Source organism: Gorilla gorilla, chromosome 5, assembly GCF_029281585.2.
Source record: "Gorilla gorilla gorilla isolate KB3781 chromosome 5, NHGRI_mGorGor1-v2.1_pri, whole genome shotgun sequence".
Taxonomy (NCBI): domain Eukaryota; kingdom Metazoa; phylum Chordata; class Mammalia; order Primates; family Hominidae; genus Gorilla; species Gorilla gorilla.
Genome location: NC_073229.2, coordinates 42,383,429 through 42,405,679, shown reverse-complemented (window position 1 = coordinate 42,405,679; position 22,251 = coordinate 42,383,429). Strand labels below are relative to the sequence as shown.

Sequence of the window (22,251 nt, the reverse complement as noted above, 5' to 3'; positions counted from 1 at the left end):
TTAGTCAAGTTGTAGAAGTAGATCAGAGGAAGACATTTGGGGCTGCCAGGGAAGCCTTCTCAGAGATAGCAGGTGTCACCTGCAAAGGACTTTGAAGGATAAGTGAAAATGGCAGGCAAATGGGGCAAGGGTAGAGGATCCAAAGGTGAGTACGATGTTGCCCTAATCCTCAGGGAGTGTACAAAACAGCAAGGGTTATAAGAGAAGGCCAGAAATAACAAGAGTTGGCAAACTAATGCCATGGGAAGCAAAACAAAGGCCTAGGGAAGAGCAAACAGGAATTAAATTAAATATTCCCTGAAGGTTAGTTAGCTAAGCTTAAGTAACACTGCTTTTGTTCACTGAGATACTGGTGGTGGTGACAGATATGCTACAAAAGAATAAAAACAATTACTATCCCACTAAAACAAAGTTTAATGATTAAAAAAGAAATCACTATATTTTTCTTCCCCAAAGGCTGGTAAGTGGCAGATTTTATTGAATCATTCTGGAATGCCTATAAAGGTGGGTGCTCTGAAGGCCTCTATCACATGGATCTTATTGGCAAGATTTCTCTGATAGACAGGTTCTCTACTGCCTTGAACCTGGGAAAAGGGGGCTGACAGGGAAGGAGCCTTTCTTATCCTGTCTTCCATAGATTGAGGATTTGGGAAATGCTTGTTCACACTTCCAGTTCTCCTTTAAAGACGGAAAGCGCAAATTGTGTAGAATTTTTGCAATTGAGCTTCAGTTTGGAATCTAGTACGGTAGTTCCCGGGAAGGGATGATGCTCTGAAGGAATGCAAATCTGGCAAATCAAGGCCAGGGGAACAGCCCATTAGTCATACAAAACAAAACAGGCACAAAGAAGTTTAAATCATCTCTGCTCACTTTGTATGCTACAAAGTCCTGGAACTCCTAGGATGGCCAAGTAAAAACTACAGTTTTTTCTTAGTGCTGTTTTTAATTCAGCAGTAGCTCAGAGGATCTACATAGAAAGAACTAAATCTTGACTATGTTCCATGGCAGAGAAAATGTATTCATCATTTCTCTTGAAATTGGTCATCCATTCACTACTGCTAAAATTAATTAATTTTATAAAATAGTTATATTTGCTGTGAGTTTATGCCACATTCCGTTCCTCTAAAATATGAATAACTCTTGAGTTAATTACTTCACTAATTGTATGCTGATTCCTTAAATCCTATCTCTGAGCCATCTAACTTACTGTTTTTATTAGATTTTTAATTATAAAAATAAAAACATTCATTTTACATATATAAAGCAGTATAGAAGTACAATTTCCTACCTACTACTCTTTCGGTGCTGAATATCATTCTATACCATTCCCTAGGCTTACTCATATATACACAGGGTATACAAAATTTTCTTAAAGGGTGTTTTTCTTGCCTTTTATTCAATTACAAAAATGGGATCATATTATATACATTACTTGGCAGCTTTCATTTTTCTCTTCCCAATGTATCACAGTCATTTCTCTAGCTCAATTTATTTATTTTTAATTTTTTTAGAGATGGGGTCTCTCTATTTTGCCCAGGCTGGACTCAAACTCCTGGGCTTAAGTGACCCAAAAGGAGAAGGCACGCCACCATGCGCAGCCTCCAGCCCAATGTATATAGATCTCTTTCAATAGCTGTGTGGTATTCCCTACTATGAATATACTAGAATTTATCAAACTATTTCTTAAAAATGTGTTATTTCTATATTTTTTTTACCATCACAAAGATGCTTTATTTGTATAGGACAGACTGACAAAATTAGATAGCTGGGTATTAAGAGTATATACTTTAAAGTTTTTTTTTTTTATTGAGACGGAGTCTTTTTCTCGTTGCCCAGGCTGGAGTTCAGTGGCACAATCTCGGCTCACTGTAGCCTCCACCTCCCGGGTTCAAAGACTACAGGCACCACCACCACGCCCAGCTAATTTTTGCATTTTTAGTAGAGACGAGGTTTCACCATGTTGGCCAGGCTGGTCTCGAACTCCTGACTTCTGGTGATCCGCCCACCTTGGCCTCCCAAATCCCCAAATCCAAAGGGATTACAGGTGTGAGCCACCGCGCCCAGCCATATTTTAAATTTAACAGATCTGCCAGATTATTTTCCAACAGTAATGAATATGTTGTTCCCTCATTGCTCAACAATAATGCATATTACCTTAATTTTTACACTCTGACCAGCAAAACATAGTATCTCATGGTTTTAATTTGCATTAGCCAGACTCACAGTGCTTTTAAGCATCCTTTAATGTTTATTGCCTTTTTTCTGTGAACAGCCTATTTATGTCTTTTGTGCCTACTTACCTATTACAGTCTGTCTCTACAGTTCTTTTTATCTATCAGATTTTAACACCAATTCGTATGGTGAAATTCCAGACTGTTGTATTTTGACTTTTATTGTATCTCTCGCCATAAAAAGATGAGTTCAGATGAACAAAGTGCACAGTGCCTGACACATAGTGCTATGTAGATGTTTTTAAAAATAAACAATGGAAATTTCTAAGTTTTTAAGGTGCACATCATTTAATGACATGCTCCTGTTAGTAAGTCATTTTTAAGATGTGACTTATAGTAACACAGGACTCAGTCACATGCAGTTACTGTGATTTCTTTTACTAATTCTCCCATGGTTGGACATTTAGGTTATTTCCCCTCACACAATTTTTTTTTTTTTTTTTTTTTTTTTGAGACAGGGTCTCACTTTGTTGTCCAGGCTGGAGTGCAGTGGCGTGATCATAGCTCACTGCAGCCTCGACCTCCTGGGCTCAAGGGTTCCTCTCACCTTAGCCTCCTGCGCAGCTGGGGCCACAGGCACACACCACCACACCTGGTTAATTTTTTTATTTTTGTGTAGAGATGGGATCTCATTTTGTTGCCTAGGCTGGTCTCAAACTCCTGGGCTCAAGCTATCCTACTGCCTTCACCTCCTAAAGTGTTGGGATTACAGGCATGAGCCACCATGCCCAGCTATTTCCTACTTTTGATATCACAAATAATGCTGCAACAAATTTTTTTGTGCATAGATCTTTGAAAAAAAATGCCTTATTTTGTCTTGTGTATTGCTTATACATAAGACAGTTTTAATGACCAATGAACTTGAAAATATCTATTTGTATATCATGTTGATCAATTTTGAATATCACTGCCCTTTTGTAGTCAGTCCAAAATCTATAAGTTTTTCAATTAATAGTAAGTATAAGATCTATTCTTCTGGCTGGGTGCAGTGGCTCACACCTGTAATCCTAGCACTTTGGGAGGCTGAGGCAGGAGGATCACTTGAGGTCAGGAGTTTGAGACCAGCCTCGCCAATACGGTGAAACCCCATCTCTGCTAAAAATACACAAGTTAGCCAGGCATGGTGGCGCGTGCCTGTAATCCCAGCTGCTCTGGAGGCTGAAGCAGGAGAAATGCTTGAACCTGGGAGGCAGAGGTTGCAGTTGAGCCAAGATCGTGCCATTGCACTCCAGCCTGGGCAATAAACTGAGACTCTGTCTCAAAAAAAAAAAAAAAAAAATTCTATTCTTACCTTTCTAACCATTTCTGTCTTCTTTACATGCTTTCTTTCTCTCAAGCCTGTATGTCTTTAAGGTTCAGTCCTAAATCTTTACTGCTTCTCTCCAGTGTGTTCCTCCTCTTGACATCTCATTCAGGTATTCACCTTCATCACTCATTTCCATAAAGATGACTTTACACTTTGCCTTCCTTTGGAATTCCACTTCCTTATTTCTATGTGTGTTGGAGTCCACATGGTATTTCTAGATCCTAGCACAGTGCATATCAGTTGATATTCCCAATGTATGTTCCTTCACGTGTTACTGTGGGAGAAAAGTTTCAATGGCAACTAACTTAAACACGATAATGTTAAGCATATTTATTTACTGCAGAACTACTCAAAAGTTTTAATATGTAAAAGGGATACAATATATCCACTTATATGAAGTACCTAGAGTAGTCAGTTCATAGAGACAGAAAGTAGAATGGTGGTAGCCAGAGCTGGGGGTGAGGAGAAATGGAGAATTATTGTTTAATGGGTCGTAGTTCCAGTTTTGCAAGATGGAAAGACTTCTGTAGATGGATAGTGGTAATCATTGCAAAACAATGAAGATGTAATTAATATTACAAAACTGTACACTTAGAAATGGTTAAGATGGTATGTGTCTCCTCTAAATCTCCTGTTGAAATGTGACCCCTAATGCTGAGGTAGGGCCTAGTGAGAGGTGTTTGGGTAATGGGGATAGATTTCTCACGAATGGTTTGGTGCCCCTCTTGCTCATGTAAGATCTGATTGTTTAAAAGAGTGTAGCAGCCTAGGCAACAAAGTGAGGCCTGTTTTTAGAAAAAATTTTAAAAATTAGCTGGAGGTGGTGGCACGCCCCTGTGGTCTCAGCTACATGGGAGGCTGAGACAAGGAGGATTGCTTGAGCCCAGGAGGTTGAGGCTGCAGTGAGCTGTGAATGTGCCACTGTACTCTAGCCTGGGTGACAGGGTAAGATCCTGTAAGAAAAAAGAAAAGAAAAGAAGAAGAGAAGAGAAGACAGAAAAGAGAGAGAGAGAAAGAGAGAGAAGGAAAGAGAGAAAGAGTGAAAGAGAAAGAAAGGAGAGAAAGAAAAGAAAGAAAGGAAGGAAGGAAAGAAAAGAAAAAAAGAATAGAATAAAATAAAATAGAAAAGAAAAAAGAGTGTGGCACTCCCTCTCTCGCCATTTGACGCACCTGCTTGCACTTTGCTTTCAGACATGATTGTAAGCTTCCTGAGCCCTCACCAGAAGCAAGCACCCCACTTCTTGTACAGCCTGCAGAATTGTGAGTCAAAATAATCCTCTTTTCTTTATAAATTACCCAGTCTCAGGTATTCCTTTATAGCAACGCAAATGGACTAACACAGGTATTAAATTTTATGTTATGTGTATTTTACCAAAATTTTTAAAACAGGATACATCAGTGTTTCCTGAACTTACTCATGAAACTCCTTTTCTAAACAGTACCTCTGATGGGACTCTTCCTTGCAATACACTTTCCATTCCTAGGTTATAAATTCCTAGAGGCCAAGAACTATGGTTAGTATTTCTTTATAGTCCCACAGTACTTAGTTTGTTGACAAATTTAAAAGTGATCTTTATATCAAGAGCAGGACATTTAGTCTGACTGTTAACCTTTTTTTTTTTTTTCCTTTTTTTAAATTAAGATTGAGTCTAACACCCTATGTTAGCCAGGGTGGTCTCTAACTCCTGCCCTCAAGCAATTCTCCCACCTAGGCCTCCCAAAGTGCTGGGATTACAAGTGTGCGCTATGGTACCCAGCCTGACTGTTAATCTTTGTTCTAAGTCAATGCTTTTCACTTTGTTCTAAGTCAATGCTTTTCACTTTAGCACTATGAACATTTGGACTGCATACTTTTTTGTTGTGGGGGAATAGGGCACAGATTTGTACACTGTAAGATATTTAGCACCACTTCTGGTCTCTATCCATTAGATGCCAGTAGTGTCCCTCAAAAATGTCTCCAGACTTTGCCAATGTCCCTCGGGGAGCAAAATCACCTCCAATTGAGAACAGCTTGTGTAGTTAATATTACCTTTAAAAGTACAGTAAAAGGGCCAGGCGCAGTGGCTTACGCCTGTAATCCCAGCACTTTGGGAGGCTGAGGCGGGTGGATCACGAGGTCAGGAGATCGAGACCATCCTGGCTAACATGGTGAAACCCTGTCTCTACTAAAAATACAAAAAATTAGCCGGGCGTGGTGGCAGGCGCCTGTAGTCCCAGCTACCCGGGAGGCTGAGGCAGGAGAATGGTGTGAACCCGGGAGGCGGAGCTTGCAGTGAGCCGAGATTGCACCACTGCACTCCAGCCTGGGCGACAGAGCAAGACTCTGTATCAAAAAAAAAAAAAAAAAAGTACAGTAAAAGGAAAGAGACCATGTCTACAACTAGATTTATGAATCACTATGCATAAATACATACTTTATCCCTAGCAACTCTGCCTATACAAAACATAAACAGCCACAAAACCTCTTTTAGATCAAATTAGCAAATACAGAGTACCTACAATGGTATCAATCTGTACAGTTTAACAGCCAGTAGCCACGTCAGTACTGAGCACTTGCAATGTGGCTAGTCTGAACTCAGACGTACTATAAGTATAAAATTCACACTGGATTTCAAAAATTAAGTATGGAAAGATTTAAGACTCAAAAAATTTAAAAAAAAATTTTTTTTAGAGACAGGGTCTCACTTTGTCACCAGGCTGGAGTGCAGTGGTACAATCATAGCTCACTGCAGCCTTGAAATCCTGGGCTCAAGGGATCCTCTTGCCTCAGCCTTCAGAGAAGAGGAGACCACAGGTACGCACTATCATGCCTGGAAAATTTTTAATTTTTTGTAGAGAAGGGGTCTTGCTATGTTGCCCAGGCTAGTCTCAAACTCCTAGCCTCAAGCAACCTTCCCACCTGGGCCTCCCAAAGCACTGGGATTATAGGCATGAGACCATGTCTGCCCGATTAACACTTTTAAACATTGATTACATGATAAACAATATCTTGGATATACTGTTACCTGTATTACTAAAATAATTTCACCTATTTCTTTTCACTTTTTAAAACGTGGCTATTTTACAATTTATAACTACAGATATCACTCACATTGTAGCTTACATTGTATTTCCACCAGATAGCACTAATCTGGACACTTCAACCGTACTGCAACTTCTGGGAAACTCTGTATTTCTGGTTCAACGGGCATATCAGTCTTCTTGGAAGGCAAGTTACCATCACTGCCAACTTAGGCAAGGATGTAGTTTATGACTATTCCAGTGTGTCTGTTCAAGGTATGAGGATTTTAACCGGATACTCAAAGGCAATCCAACCCATGGCAAGATTATCACAAGAAGATACACACTCACGAAGTTGTTGAAAGCTTACCAAGGAAAATGACTATAGATTTTTAAGGAATTCAAAGTTCCCCTTAGGCCAATACATCCTTTTCTGGATAACTTATCTTTCAAAGAGTTACTATCAAATAGTATGCCCTTGGATTTTATGCCATTTGCCATTTGAAAACATTAAATGTATTTGTCTAAGTATTATTTCCTCTATTTTTCACAAAAGCCCTGAGAGATAGTTAGGGACAGTTATTATATACATTGTTACAACACAGCCTGAGAGTTGTGTTTCAGGAGGGGACCTATACATGACTGCAGCTGATTCTGTGTTTAAACTCCACTTCCAAATTTCCCAGTATTCTGTCTTACTCAGAAAAACAGACATGCATGCATTAAAACATTTAGGAAACCCCCTAAACGTTCTTTGGTTAACTAACTCAAGAAGCTGACAATACCAAGGGCTTTTGTTTTTCAGGCTGTGAAAGAAAATATCTTGGGCCCCAAAATCACTAAGCTACAAGGAAAATTCAAGCTGGGAACTGCTTAGGGCAAACCTGCCTCCCATTCTATTCAAAGTCATCCCTCTGCTCACTGAGATAAATGCATATCTGATTGCTTCCTTTAGAAAGACTAATTAGAAACTCAAAAGAATGCAGCAGTTGGTCTCCCACCTACCTGTGACCTGGAAGCCCCCTCCCTGCTTCGAGTTGTCCTACCTTTCCAAACCAAACCAATGTTCATTTTACATATATTGACTGATGTTTCATGTCTCCTAAAATGTATAAAACCAAGCTGTGATCTGACCACCTTGGGCACGTCATCGGAACCAACCTTGGCAAAATAAACTTAATTTTTTTTGAGAGAGAGACAGTCTCACTCTGTCCACCCAGGCTGGAGTGCAGCAGCACAATCTCGGCTCACTGCAACCTCCGCCTCTTGGTGCAAGCGATTTTCATGTCTCAGCCTCCTGAGTAGCTGGGATTACAGGCATTTGCCACCACACCTGGCTAATTTTTGTATTTTGGTAGAGACAGGGTTTCACCATATTGGCCAGGCTGGTCTTGAACTCCTGACCTCAGATGATCTGCCTGCCTTGGCCTCCCAAAGTGCTGGGATTACAGGCGTGAGCCACCGGGCCCAACTGCAAAATAAACTTTCTAAATTAACTGAGACCTGTCTCAAATTTTTGGGGTTCACATTTGGTAACCATAAAGTGATTCTGAGTGGAGGTGCCCCTGACCTTTGACAAATCTCCTATCAGTGCTTGGTACCAGCATGAACTAACTTTATGGCTCAAACTGACAGACAGGACTAGCTGGATTTCCTAGGCCAACTAAGAATCCCTGAGCCTAGCTGGGAAGGTGACCGCATCCACCTTTAAACACGGGGCTTGCAACTTAGCTCACACCCAACCAACCAGAGAGCTCACTAAAATGCTAATTAGGCAAAAACAGGAGGCAAAGAAATAGCCAATCATCTATTGCCTGAGAGCACAGTGGGAGGGACAAGGATCGGGATACAAACCCAGGCGTTCAAGCTGGCAACAGCAACCCTCTTTGGGTCCCCTCTCTTTGTGTGGGAGCTCTGTTTTCACTCTATTTCACTCTATTAAATCTTGTAACTGCACTCTTCTGGTCCATGTTTGTTATGGCTCGAGCTAAGCTTTCGCTCGCCATCCACCACTGCTGTTTGCCGCCACCGCAGACCCGCCACCGCAGACCCGCCACCGACTCCCATCCCTCCGGATCCAGCAGGGTGTCCGCTGTGCTCCTGATCCAGCGAGGCGTCCATTGCCACTCCCAATCAGGCTAAAGGCTTGCCATTGTTCCTGCACAGCTAAGTGCCTGGGTTCATCCTAATCGAGCTGAACACTAGTCACTGGGTTCCACGGTTCTCTTCCGTGACCCACGTCTTCTAATAGAGCTATAACACTCACCGCGTGGCCCAAGATTCCATTCCTTGGAATCTGTGAGGCCAAGAACCCCAGGTAAGAGAACACGAGGCTTGCCACCATCTTGGAAGTGGCCTGCCACCATTGTGGAAGTGGCCCACAACCATCTTGGGAGCTCTGGGACCAAGGACCCCCGGTAACATTTTGGTGACCACGAAGGGACATCCAAAGCGGTGAGTAATATTGGACCACTTTCGCTTGTTATTCTGTCCTATTCTTCCTTAGAATTGGAGGCAAATACTGGGCACCTGTCGGCCAGTTAAAAACGATGAGCGTGGCCGCCGGACTTCAGACTCAGGTGTTACGCTATCTGCAGAAGGGCTTTCTAACAACCCCCAACCCTTCTGAGTTGGGGACGTTGGTCTGCTTGGAGCCAGCTTCCACTTTCAATTTTCTTGGGGAAGCCGAGGGCTGACTAGAGGCAGAAAGCTGTCATCCGGAACTCCCGGCATTAGCCTGTTGAGATCATGGCACAGCCAGAAGTCTCTACTCAACAGTCGCCCATGCGTGCGCCCCTACCTTTCCTTCTGACCCATACCTCCTGGGTCCTGACCACGACTTTCTTGAAAGTGTAGCCCCAAAATTCTCCTTACCTTTGAATTTACTTCCTCTGATCCCTGCCTCCTAGGTACTAATGGTTCACACTTTCATTTCCTCTAGCAAGTTGTATCTCCAAAGGGATCTAGGGAGGCTCTGCGTTGTGTCCTTAGGCACCTGGGCTGTAACCCAGGGAGTCTTATCCCTGGTGTCCCTCCTGATTCAGGTATGCAGCTCTCGACATGGGCAGTTATGTGGGACCCGTTCCCCACTACCCTTGCCAGGGCCCCAAGTTTGTAATGGCTGAGAGAGAGAGAGGGAGAGACGGAGAGAGAGACAAAGACGGAGTCAAAGAGAGAAAGAAAGAAAAAGATAGAAATAGTAAAAAAAAAAAAAAAGTGTGCCCTATTCCTTTAAAAGCCAGTGTAAATTTAAAACCTGTAATTGATAATTGAAGGTCTTCTCTGTGACTCTATAATACTCCAATACCACTGTTGTCAATGTAAATAAAGGCGTAGCCCAAAAGCACTGAGGCCACTGGCAACCTGTAGCTTTCCTATAAAAAATCCTTAACCCAGTAACCCGCGGATGGCCCAAATGCATTCAGTCGGTAGTGGCAACTGCTTTGCTAAAAGTAGAAAAGTAACTTTTAGAGGAAAACTTGTGAGCACACCTCACCAGTTACATTATTCTAAGTCAAAAAAAAGCAAAAAGGTAGCTTACTAAATCAAAAATCTTAAAGTATGGGGCTATTATGTTAGAAAAGGGTAATGTAACTCCAACCACTGATAATTCACTTAACCCAGCAGATTTCCTAACAAAGGATTTAAATCTTAATTACCATACAAATTCCGACCAGACCTAGGAGGAACTCCCTTCAGGACAGGACGATAGATGGTTCCTCCCAGGTGATTGAGGGAAAAAACCACAATAGGTATTCAGTAATTGATACAGAGACTCTGTGGAAGCAGAGTTAGAAAAATTGCCTAATAATTGGTCTCCTCAAACGTGTGAGCTGTTTGCACTCAGCCAAGCCCATACTTACATAATCAAAAGACTATTTCAATCCTGACTCAAAAGGTTAGCTACACCTCTCTGAAATGAATTTGCATAAGAGTGTTGTTTATGGGAATGCATCTTGATGGGGGAGCTGGGTTGTTATGAAATACCCAGGAACCCAGCCCAGCTCTAGGACTCACCCCTGAGCACAAAAGCAACGTTGGGCATGCTGGTAAAGGACCACTAGAATCCAGCAGCCCAGACCCCTTTCTTTGTGGTCAAGAGAGGTGGGAAAATAGGTGCAGGACTGCTACATTGGTGAGCGTAACTAATTCGATAAGCAGAGGTCCATGGGTGGTTACGCACCCTAGAAAAGAATAAGCGTTAGGCCCTTAGAGGATGCTTTAGGACTAATGCTCATCGGAAAATGACTAGGGGTGCTGGTATCCCTATGTTCTTTTTTCAGATGGGAAACGTTCCCCCCACCCCAAGGCAAAAACACCCTTAAGATGTATTCTGGAGAATAAGGACCAATTTGACCCTCAGACGCTAAGAAAGAAATGACTTATATTCTTCTGCAGTACTGCCTGGCCACGATATCCTCTTCAAGGGGGAGAAACCTGGTCTCTTGAGGGAAGTATAAATTATAACACCATCTTACAGCTAGACCTCTTCTGTAGAAAGGAGGGCAAATGGAGTGAAGTGCCATATGTGCAAACTTCCTTTTCATTAAGAGACAACTCGCAATTATGTAAAAAGTGTGGTTTATGCCCTATAGGAAGCCCTCAGAGTCTGCCTCCCTATCTCAGCATCCCCCCGACTCCTTCCCCAACTAATAAGGACCCCCCTTTTACCCAAAGGTCCAAAGGAGATAGACAAAGGGATAAACAATGAACCAAACAGTGCCAATATTCCCCGATTATGCCCCCTCCAAGCAGTGGGAGGAGCAGAAGTCAGCCCAGCCAGAGTGCATGTACCTTTTTCTCTCTCAGACTTAAAGCAAATTAAAATAGACCTAGGTAAATTCTCAGATAACCCTGATGGCTATACTGATGTTTTACAAGGGTTAGGAAAAGCTTTTGATCTGATGTGGAGAGATATAATGTTACTGCTAAATCAGACACTAACCCCAAATGACAGAAGTGCCGCCATAACTGCAGCCCAAGAGTTTGGTGATCTCTGGTATCTCAGTCAGGTCAATGATAGGATGACAATAGAGGAAAGAGAACAATTCCCCACAGGCCAGCAGGCAGTTCCCAGTGTAGACCCTCACTGGGACACAGAATTAGAACATGGAAATTGGTGCCGCAGACATTTGCTAACTTGTGTGCTAGGACTAAGGAAAACTAGGAAGAAGCCTATGAATTATTCAGTGATGTCCACTATAACACAGGGAAAGGAAGAAAATCCTACTGCCTTTCTGGTGAGACTAAGGGAGGCATTGAGGAAGCATACCTCTCTGTCACCTGACTCTATTGAAGGCCAACTAATCTTAAAGGATAAGTTTATCACTCAGTCAACTGCAGACATTAGAAAAAAACTTCAAAAGTCCGCCTTAGGCCCGGAGCAAAACTTAGACCCTATTGAACTTGGCAACCTCGGTTTTTTATAATAGAGATCAGGAGGACCAGGCGGAACGGGACAAACGGGATAAAAAAAAGGCCACTGCTTTAGTCGTGGCCCTCAGGCAAGCGGACTTTGGAGGCTCTGGAAAAGGGAAAAGCTGGGCAAATCGAATGCCTAATATGGCTTGCTTCCAGTGTGGTCTACAAGGACACTTTAAAAAAGATTGTCCAAGTAGAAGCAAGCTGCCCCCTCGTCCATGCCCCTTATGTCAAGGGAATCACTGGAAGGCCCATTGCCCCAGGGGACGAAGGTCCTCTGAGTCAGAAGCCACTAACCAGATGATCCAGCAGCAGGACTGAGGGTGCCCGGGGCAAGCACCAGCCCATGCCATCACCCTCACAGGGCCCCGGGTATGCTTGACCATTGAAGGCCAGGAGGTTAACTGTCTCCTGGACACTGGCATGGCCTTCTCAGTCTTACTCTCCTGTCCCAGACAACTGTCCTCCAGATCTGTCACTATCCGAGGGGTCCTAGGACAGCCACTAAGTTGTGACTGGGGAACTCTACTCTTTTCACATGCTTTTCTAATTATGCCTGAAAGCCCCACTCCCTTGTTAGGGGGAGACATTCTAGCAAAAGCAGGGGCCATTATATATCTGAACATAGGAGAAGGAACACCTGTTTGTTTTCCCCTGCTTGAGGAAGGAATTAATCCTGACGTCTGGGCAACAGAAGGACAATATGGATGAGCAGAGAATGCCCGTCCTATTCAAGTTAAATTAAAGGATTCCACCTCCTTTCCCTACCAAAGGCAGTACCCCTTAGACCCGAGGCCCAACAAGGACTTCAAAAGATTGTTAAGGACTTAAAAGCCCAAGGCCTAGTAAAACCATGCAACAGCCCCTGCAATACTCCAGTTTTAGGAGTACAGAAACCTAATGGACAGTGGAGGTTAGTGCAAGATCTCAGGATTATCAATGAGGCTGTTCTTCCTCTATACCCCGCTATACCTAACCCTTGTACTCTGCTTTCCCAAAAACCACAGAAAGCAGAGTGGTTTACAGTCCTGGACCTTAAGGATGCCTTTTTCTGCATCCCTGTACACCCTGACTCTCAATTCTTGTTTGCTTTTGAAGATCCTTCGAACCCAATGTCTCAACTCACCTGGACTGTTTTACCCCAAGGTTCAAGGATAGCCCCCATCTATTTGGCCAGGCATTAGCCCAAGACTTGAGCCAATTCTCATACCTGGACACTCTTGTCCTTGGGTACGGGGATGATTTAATTTTAGCCACCCGATCAGAAACCTTGTGCCATCAAGCCACCCAAGCACTCTTAAATTTCCTTGCTACCTGTGGCTACAAGGTTTCCAAACAAAAGGCTCAGCTCTGCTCACAGCAGGTTAAATACTTAGGGCTAAAATTATCCAAAGGCACAAGGGCCCTCAGTGAGGAACGTATCCAGCCTATACTGGCTTATCCTCATCCCAAAACCCTAAAGCAACTAAGAGGGTTCCTTGGCATAACAAGCTTCTGCCGAATATGGATTCCCAGGTAGAGCGAAATAGTCAGGCCATTATACACACTAATTAAGGAAACTCAGAAAGCCAATACCCATTTAGTAAGATGGACACCTGAAGCAGAAGCGGCTTTTCAGGGCCTAAAGAAGGCCCTAACCCAAGCCCCAGTGGTAAGCTTGCCAGTGGGGCAAGACTTTTCTTTATGTGTCACAAAAGAAACAGGAATAGCTCTAGGAGACCTTATACAGGTCCGAGGGACCAGCTTGCAACCCATGGCATACCTGAGTAAGGAAATTGATGTAGTGGCAAAGGATTGGCCTCACTGTTTACGGGTAGCGGCAACAGTAGCAGTCTTAGTATCTGAAGCAGTTAAAATAATACAGGGAAGAGATCTTACTGTGTGAACATCTCATGATGTGAATGGCATACTCGCTGCTAAAGGAGACTTGTGGCTGTCAGACAACCGTTTACTTAAATATCAGGCTCTATTACTTGATGGGCCAGTGGTGTGACTGCGCACTTGTGCAACTCTTAACACAGCCACATTTCTTCCAGACAATGAAGAAAAGATAGAACATAAATGCCAACAAGTAATTGCTCAAACCTAATGCTGCTCAAGGGGACCTTTTAGGGGTTCCCTTGACTGATCCCAACCTCAACTTGTATACTGATGGAAGTTCCTTTGCAGAAAAAGGACTTTGAAAAGCGGGGTATGCAGTGGTCAGTGATAATGGAATACTTGAAACGAATCCCCTCACTCCAGGAACTAGTGCTCAGCTTGCAGAACTAATAGCCCTCACTCGGGCACTAGAATTAGGAGAAGGGAAAAGGGTAAATATATATACAGACTCTAAGTATGCTTACCTAGTCCTCCATGCCCATGCAGCAATATGGAGAGACGGGAATTCCTAACTTCCGAGGGAACACCTATCAAACATCAGGAAGCCCTTAGGAGATTACTATTGGCTGTACAGAAACCTAAAGAGGTGGCAGTCTTACACTGCCAGGGTCACCGGAAAGGAAAGGGAAACAGAAAGGAACTGCCAAGTGGATATTGAAGCCAAAAGAGCGGCAAGGCAGGACCCTCCATTAGAAATGCTTATAGAAGGACCCCCAGTCCTTCTATAATTGTCCCTGTTTGTAGATGACATGATTGTATATTTAGAAAACCCCATCATCTCAGCCCAAAATCTCCTTAAGCTGATAAGCAACTTCAGCAAAGTCTCAGGATACAAAATCAATGTGCAAAAATCACAAGCATTCCTATACACCAATAACAGACAAACAGCCAAATCATGAGTGAACTCCCATTCCAATTGCTTCAAAGAGAATAAAATACGTAGGAATCTAACTTAAAAGGGATGTGAAGGACCTCTTCAAGGAGAACTACAAACCACTGCTCAACGAAATAAAAGAGGACACAAACAAATGGAAGAACATTCCATGCTCATGGATAGGAAGAATCAATATCGTGAAAATGGCCATACTGCCCAAGGTAATTTATAGATTCAATGCCATCCCCATCAAGCTACCAATGACTTTCTTCACAGAATTGGAAAAAACTACTTTAAAGTTGATATGGAACCAAAAAAGAGCCTGCATTGCCAAGACAACCCTAAGCCAAAAGAACAAAGCTGGAGGCATCACGCTGACTTCAAACTATACTACAAGGCGACAGTAACCAAAACAGCATGATACTGGTACCAAAACAGAGATATAGACCAATGGAACAGAACAGAGCCCTCAGAAATAATACCACACATCTACAACCATCTCATCTTTGACAAACCTGACAAAAACAAGAAATGGGGAAAGGATTCCCTTTTAATAAACGGTGCTGGGAAAACAGGCTAGCCATATGTAGAAAGCTGAAACTGGATCCCTTCCTTACACCTTACACAAAACTTAATTCAAGATGGATTAAAGACTTAAATGTTAGGCTTAAAACCATAAAAATCCTAGAAGAAAACCTAGACAATACCATTCAAGGCATAGGCAAGGACTTCATGTCTAAAATGCCAAAAGCAATGGCAACAAAAGCCAAAATTGACAAATGGGAGCTAATTAAACTAAAGAGCTTCTGCACAGCAAAAGAAACTACCATTAGAGTGAACAGGCAACCTACAGGATGGGAGAAAATTTTTACAATCTACCCAACTGACAAAGGGCTAATATCCAGAATCTACAAAGAACTTAAACAAATTTACAAGAAAAAATCAAACAACCCCATCGAAAAGTGGGCAAAGGATATGAACAGACACTTCTCAAAATAAGACATTTATGCAGCCAACAGATACATGAAAAAATGCTCATCATCACTGGCCATCAGAGAAATGCAAATCAAAACCACAATGAGATACCATCTCACACCAGTTAGAATGGTGATCATTAAAAAGTCAGGAAACAACAGGTGCTGGACAGGATGTGAAGAAATAGGAACACTTTTACACTGTTGGTGGGACTGTAAACTAGTTCAACCATTGTGGAAGACACTGGCGATTCCTCAAGGATCTAGACCTAGAAATACCATTTGACCCAGCCATCCCATTACTGGGTATATACCCAAAAGATTATAAATCATGCTGCTATAAAGACACATGCACATGTATGTTTACTGCAGCACTATTCACCATAGCAAAGACTTGGAACCAACACAAATGTCCATCAATGATAGACTGGAATAAGAAAATGTGGCACATATACACCATGGAATACTATGCAGCCATAAAAAAGGATGAGTTCATGTCCTTTGTAGGGACATGGATGAAGCTGAAAACCATCATTCTCAGCAAACTATTTCAAGGAAAGAAAACCAAACACCACATATTCTCACTCATAGATGGGAATTGAACAATGAGAACACTTGGACACAGGGTGGGGAACATCACACACCCGGGCCTGTCGGGGGGTGGGGGGAGGGGGGAGGGATAGCATTAGGAGATATACCTAATGTAAATGATGAGTTAATGGGTGCAGCACACCAACATGGCACATGTATACATATATAACAAACCTGCATGTTGTGCACATGTACCCTAGAACTTAAAATATAATAAGAAAATAAAAAAACAGTTGAACTCTAGGGCTGGGTGCACTGACTCATGCCTGTAATCCCAGCATTTTGGGAGGCCAAGGCAGTCAGATCACTTGAGGTCAGGAGTTTGAGACTAGCTTGGCCAACATGGTGAAACCCTGTCTCTACTAAATATACAAAAAATTAAAATTAGCCGGGCGTGGTGGCAGGCGCCTGTAATCCCACCTACTCAGGAGGCTGACACAGGAGAATAACTTGAACACAGGAAGCAGACGCTGCACTGAGCTGAAATCACGCAACTGCCCTCCAGCCTGGGTGACAGAATGAGACTCTATCTCAAAAAAACAAAAAAAAAAAACCCAAAAACGGTAAGTTTTGTCTAATTCAAAGCTTATTTAGGCCAGGGGTGGTGGCTCATGCCTGCAATCCCAGCACTTTGGGAGGCCGTGGCATGCAGATCACTTGAAGTCAGTTCAAGACCAGCTTGATCAACATGGTGAAACCCTGTCCCTACTATAAATACAAAATTAGTTGGGCATTGTGGTGCACGTGTAATCCCAGCGACTCGAGAGGCTGAGGCAGGAGAATCACTTGAACCCAGGAGGTGGAGGTTGCAGTGAGCCAAGATCAGGCCATTGCCTTCCAGCCTGGGTGCCAGAGCAAGACTCTGTCTCAGATAAAAAACAAACAAACAAAAAAAAACCCCACAAAACTTATTTAAAGGTTATGTATACAACAAGGTAAAGGAATCAGGAAATAAGAGAGATGTTGTAAAGGAAGTTATAAAACAAATTTTGTGTGTGTGTGGTAAGAAAGTTTAAAAGAGAAATAATTTTACATGAGAAAGAATACTGTATGGTAAATTTAGTCCTAAGATAAAAGTTCAAGCATGTCATGAATGGTCTGTGTATGTCACAATAAGAGGATTTGTTTTAAAAAAATTGTATATGATCATGTTGTTTACAATTAAAAGGAAATTATAATGCTCTTTCTAGAGACTGGGTTTTATGTTAAAAAACAAAGACACATATACACGAAATTATTGGTTAGAAAAGTAAACTTTTCTTAAGGGGTTAACTTACTCTTAATAAATTATAAGAGAATTTGCCTGCGAATGGTGGCTTCTGCCTGTAATCCCAGCACTTTGGGAGGCCAAGACAGGTGGATCACTTGAGGTCAGGAGTTGTAGACCAGCCTGGCCAACGTAGTGACACCTCATCTCTAACAAAAATACAAAAATTAGCCAGGCCTGGTGGCATGTGCCTGTAGTCCCAGCTACTTGGCAGGCTGAGGCACAAGAATTGCTTGAACCCAAGAGGCAGAGGCTGCAGTGAGCCGGGATTGCACCAGTGCACTCCAAACTGGGCAACAGTGCGAGACTCTATCTCAAAAAAAAAATTATAAGAGAATTTAATTTTTTTTTTTTAAACTGAAAGTTCAATTTTTATTGCATCTTGCCTTTTTTTTCAGCTTTCTCTGCCCTTTAAAAAGGCACGTTGTTGTCTTAAAGGTCTAAAGGAAGTGTTTTCTTCCAACATCATGTTCTGTGCATTGCAGGTCTTTTCTTTTGCTTTTTGGTAACTGACCTAACAGAGTTTACATTTTGTTGAAATAATTCCTATGTTTAGGAAAAAACTGAGATTAAAAAAAATTTTTTAATTAACATGATTACAACTGCGTACTTTCCTGTATGTGCTTTTAAAGTCCTTGTGACCTTAGGTTACAGGGCTTTGACTCCTGGGTCTGAAAAGGACACCAAGTCCTGCTAAATCTTAAACACTGACAGCAATTGAAGCTGTCATCTTCAGGCCCCGTAGAAGACGCCAATCAAAATAAACTGCATTCCTGAGATACAGGGCCAGAAATTAAAGGCATTCAACTCCTCAAGGCCCAGAGACTATCGAAGAAGAGGTGGGCACGTAAGACTGTAAGGTCCAAATTTGAAAGATACAATAAGTTTGGTTTCTCTATAAATTAATGATTAATGTCAAAGGCACAATGATGCAAGATCAGCTTATGGGCCCCTGTAATCAGATTAACAAGGTTTTCTTGACACATTAACTGACTCCTTAATAAAGGTTATAAAGGCTTATGGAAGTTATATCTTTTGTTTTCTTTTTTTTTTTGAGATGGAGTCTCGCCCTGTCACCCAGGCTGGAACCGCTGTGGCTCAATCTCAGCTCACTGTAACCTCCGCCTCCTGGCTTCAAGCGATTCTCCTGCCTCAGCCTCCCGAGTAGCTGGGACTACAGACGCGTGCCACCACGCTCAGCTAATTTTTGTATTTTTAGTAGAGAAGGGGTTTCACCATGTTGGCCAGGATGGTCTTGATCTCCTGACCTCCTGATCCACCCACCTCGGCCTCCCAAAGTGCTGGGATTATAGGCATGAGCCACCATGCCCAGTTAGAAGTTATATCTTATGGTCAACTTTAAAATTTTATAGATTGTTTATAAAATTTTGAAAACAAATTTAATTAGTTTCATGCTGTTTTTATTAGGGCTTATTGTTTGGAAAGTTAAGTCTCCTCTCTCAAAGAAAGAAGGTTTTCACCTTTTTATGAAATCCTTGAGTTATCACTTTGGTTAAATGAATGGTTTATTTTATAATGACCTGTGATCCTATTTTTGTGATATCAGGTGTTTTAAACATTTGATATTTGACAAACTTTCCAAAATCAAATTATAAATTATGTCTTTTTCAGACCTAATTAGTCCTTTAAGATATTAGGTTCCCTAAAGTCCAAAAATGGCATAATTTGGCTTATTTGGTACAAAAATTACACAGGAAGCATTGTCGAATATGCGACAGTGTTTGGCTTTCTTTGAGATGTATTTGTATAAATATGTTATTGGTATGTGTTCCAAAATTATGGGAAATTCCTGTAATTCTGATATGACCTAGTGTACATTATCAGTAATAATCATAATTGTTACAATTATTGTGTGCTACAGAGGAGAGGTATCAAATTTCCTTGTCAATTGTGTCTTTGACTATGGCTGCCCTAAAACTTTTAGTCATCCACGCACAATTGTTGTGTTGTTTTGGTCCTCTTTAGAAAGTGTTTTTTGTTGTTGTTGCTGTTGTTGTTTTTTGAGATTCATTAAGTGTTTTATTCTTGATAATGTTTTCTTTGTTAAATTTGTTTTTTTTAATTATACTTTAAGTTCTAGGGTACATGTGCACAACGTGCAGGTTTGTTACATATGTATACATGTGCCATGTTGTTTTGCTGCACCCATTAATTCTTCATTTACATTAGGTATTTCTCCTAGTGCTATCCCTCCCCCATCCCCCCACCCCACGACAGGCCCCAGTGTGTGATGTTCCCCGCCCTGTGTCCAAATGTTCTCATTGTTCAATTCCCAACTATGAGTGAGAACATGCGGTGTTTGGTTTTCTGTCCTTGTGATAGTTTGCTGAGAATGATGGTTTCCAGCTTCATCCATGTCCCTACAAAGGACATGAACTCATCCTTTTTCATGGCTGCATAGTATTCCATGGTGTATATGTGTCATTTTTTCTTAATCCAGTCTATCATTGATGGACATTTGTGTTGGTTCCAAGTCTTCGCTATGGTGAATAGTGCTGCAATAAACATACGTGTGCATGTGTCTTTATCGTAGCATGATTTATAATCCTTTGGGTATATACCCAGTAATGGGATGGCTGGGTCAAATGGTATTTCTAGTTCTAGATCCTTGAGGAATCACCACAGTGTCTTCCACAATGGTTGACCTAGTTTACATTCCCACCAACAGTGTAAAAACATAACTATTCCTCCACATCCTCTCCAGCACCTGTTGTTTCCTCTTGAATGCAGGTCTCCATTAACTTTGGAGATTGTTACATGAGAATAGAGGAAAAATTTTCAGAACTCATGGAGAGCTAAAATGCTCATGAATATCAAGCAGAATAGGAATTAACTAAGGGGACTGAACTAATCTTTTTGACTTTTTGCTTAAAACATTGCTGATCTTTTGCTTTGTTTTTCAGAGCCTTGAAACTTTTCTTTTGAGCTATTGACAGCTTTTAACAATTTAGTATACTCCAATCAACAAAATTTGGAGCATATTTGTTTCTCTCTACCTGATTTCTCCAGAATTTGTAAACTATTTGTGAGTATTCTTAACTTGTGCCAATACAGTTATTTGCATAAGTGCAATAAGAATCTGTTTTCATTTGTAACAGGACACAGTTGGAGAAACTGATTATTTTACCAAGGCTTTGAGTGGAAAGGTGTACTTTCCTTTAAGTAATCAAACCTGACTTATGGAGCCAATAAAAGCCCTTGGGAAAACTGGCCTTATACTTTACACAGTCTCTGTACAGGATTTCTGATCTGTGCTAAGTAAAGAATGTCATTTTCTGACAGGTCCAGGAGCCCCTGGTTTATCATGGAACATCAAAAAGAGGAAATTCACCCTACTCATAGGTATTTGATGGTACAAATCCATGGCTGAGCTTGGCTTTAAAAAAAATCTTATCTGAGATTCCTTCTATGGAACAAAGTTCCTTCAAAGCCAATTTTAAAAAGCCTATATGAAAAATAATTATTCTTGCTACACTTTATACAAATAATCTGGTCAAATATAATAAAGCAAATCAGTCCTACCATGAGTTGTCTTTAGTAAAAATGGAAAACTGGAGAGAGAAAAATTATGTTTCAAAACTTATAGTCCACTTGTTGTTAGATACTAGTCTTGCCTAATTTTTTCAATTTTTATTATTTTCTACAGTTTAGGCTGAATTCTAATTTTTCCTGGCTACAAGTCTCCAAAATAATATTTTTAATTTTTTTCTTCTTCCTTTTCCTTTTTTTTCCTAATTAGGAGTCACTGAAAACAGCTGTGCTTTTGTAAAGCCCTGCAAACTGAAGCTAGACAACTTAAACTTCAGAAGAAGATAACAGCAACCTATTTACATGCATAAGCCACTTTCATACCTGCCTACTGATGTATGGACTTCAGAATAACGTGGCCTATGTATATTTTCCAGGATTGTTCTTTTGTTTGTTGTTTTTCACCCTTCCTCCCCCTATTTTCTCTTCACAGGACATGGGAGTTCACAGCCTTCTAAAAATTAGCTTTCCTAATAACTTGGGACTTACCTGTCTAGGAATAAACCATCCTAGCATGAGAGATCAGATGAAATCTGGGATCAAAGACTCATTTTTCTTCTAAAATGCTTTCTCCAAAAAAATTTTTTTAAAAAAAGAAAAGGGGGCAAATGTAAAGGAAAATATCTTGGGCCCCCAAATCACTAAGTTAAAAGGAAAATGCAAGCTAGGAACTGCTTAAGGCAAACTTGCCTCCCATTCTATTCAAAATCATCCCTCTGCTCACTGAGATAAATGTGTATCTGACTGCCTCCTTAGGAAAGGTAAATCAGAAACTCAAAAGAATGCAACCATTTGTCTCCCACCTACCCGTGACCTGGGAGCCCCCTTCCCGCTTCAAGTTGTCCCGCCTTTCCGAACCCAACAAGTGTTCATTTTACATATATTGATTGATGTCTTATATCTCCCTAAAATGTATAAAACCAAGCTGTGCTCTGACCACCTTGGGCACATGTTGTCAGGACCTCCTGAGGCTGCGTCACTGCGTGCGCATCCCCAACCTTGGCAAAATAAACTTTCTAAATTAACTGAGACCTGTCTCAAATTTTGGGGGTTCACAAGGTTTAGTTATAAATGCTTCTTATGGAACATGATTTTCTTACAAGCGAGGCAGGAGAATAGGATCTGGAGGCAGGGAACCTAGGGCTGTTTCAAGCTGA

General features: G+C 41.5%; 1 protein-coding gene and 1 long non-coding RNA gene across 3 annotated transcripts in view; one reads left to right on the top strand and one right to left on the bottom strand.

The window, feature by feature from the left end:
• The window catches only part of ACOT13 (acyl-CoA thioesterase 13), a 34,686-nt gene that overhangs the window by 10,638 nt on the left and 1,797 nt on the right, over positions 1–22,251 (bottom strand). The gene's annotated exons all lie outside the window — the stretch shown is intronic.
• LOC134758718 (uncharacterized) lies at positions 8,409–22,123 on the top strand. Its single transcript, XR_010134195.1, has 2 exons — positions 8,409–8,991; positions 21,306–22,123. It is a non-coding gene; the product is annotated as an uncharacterized lncRNA (long non-coding RNA).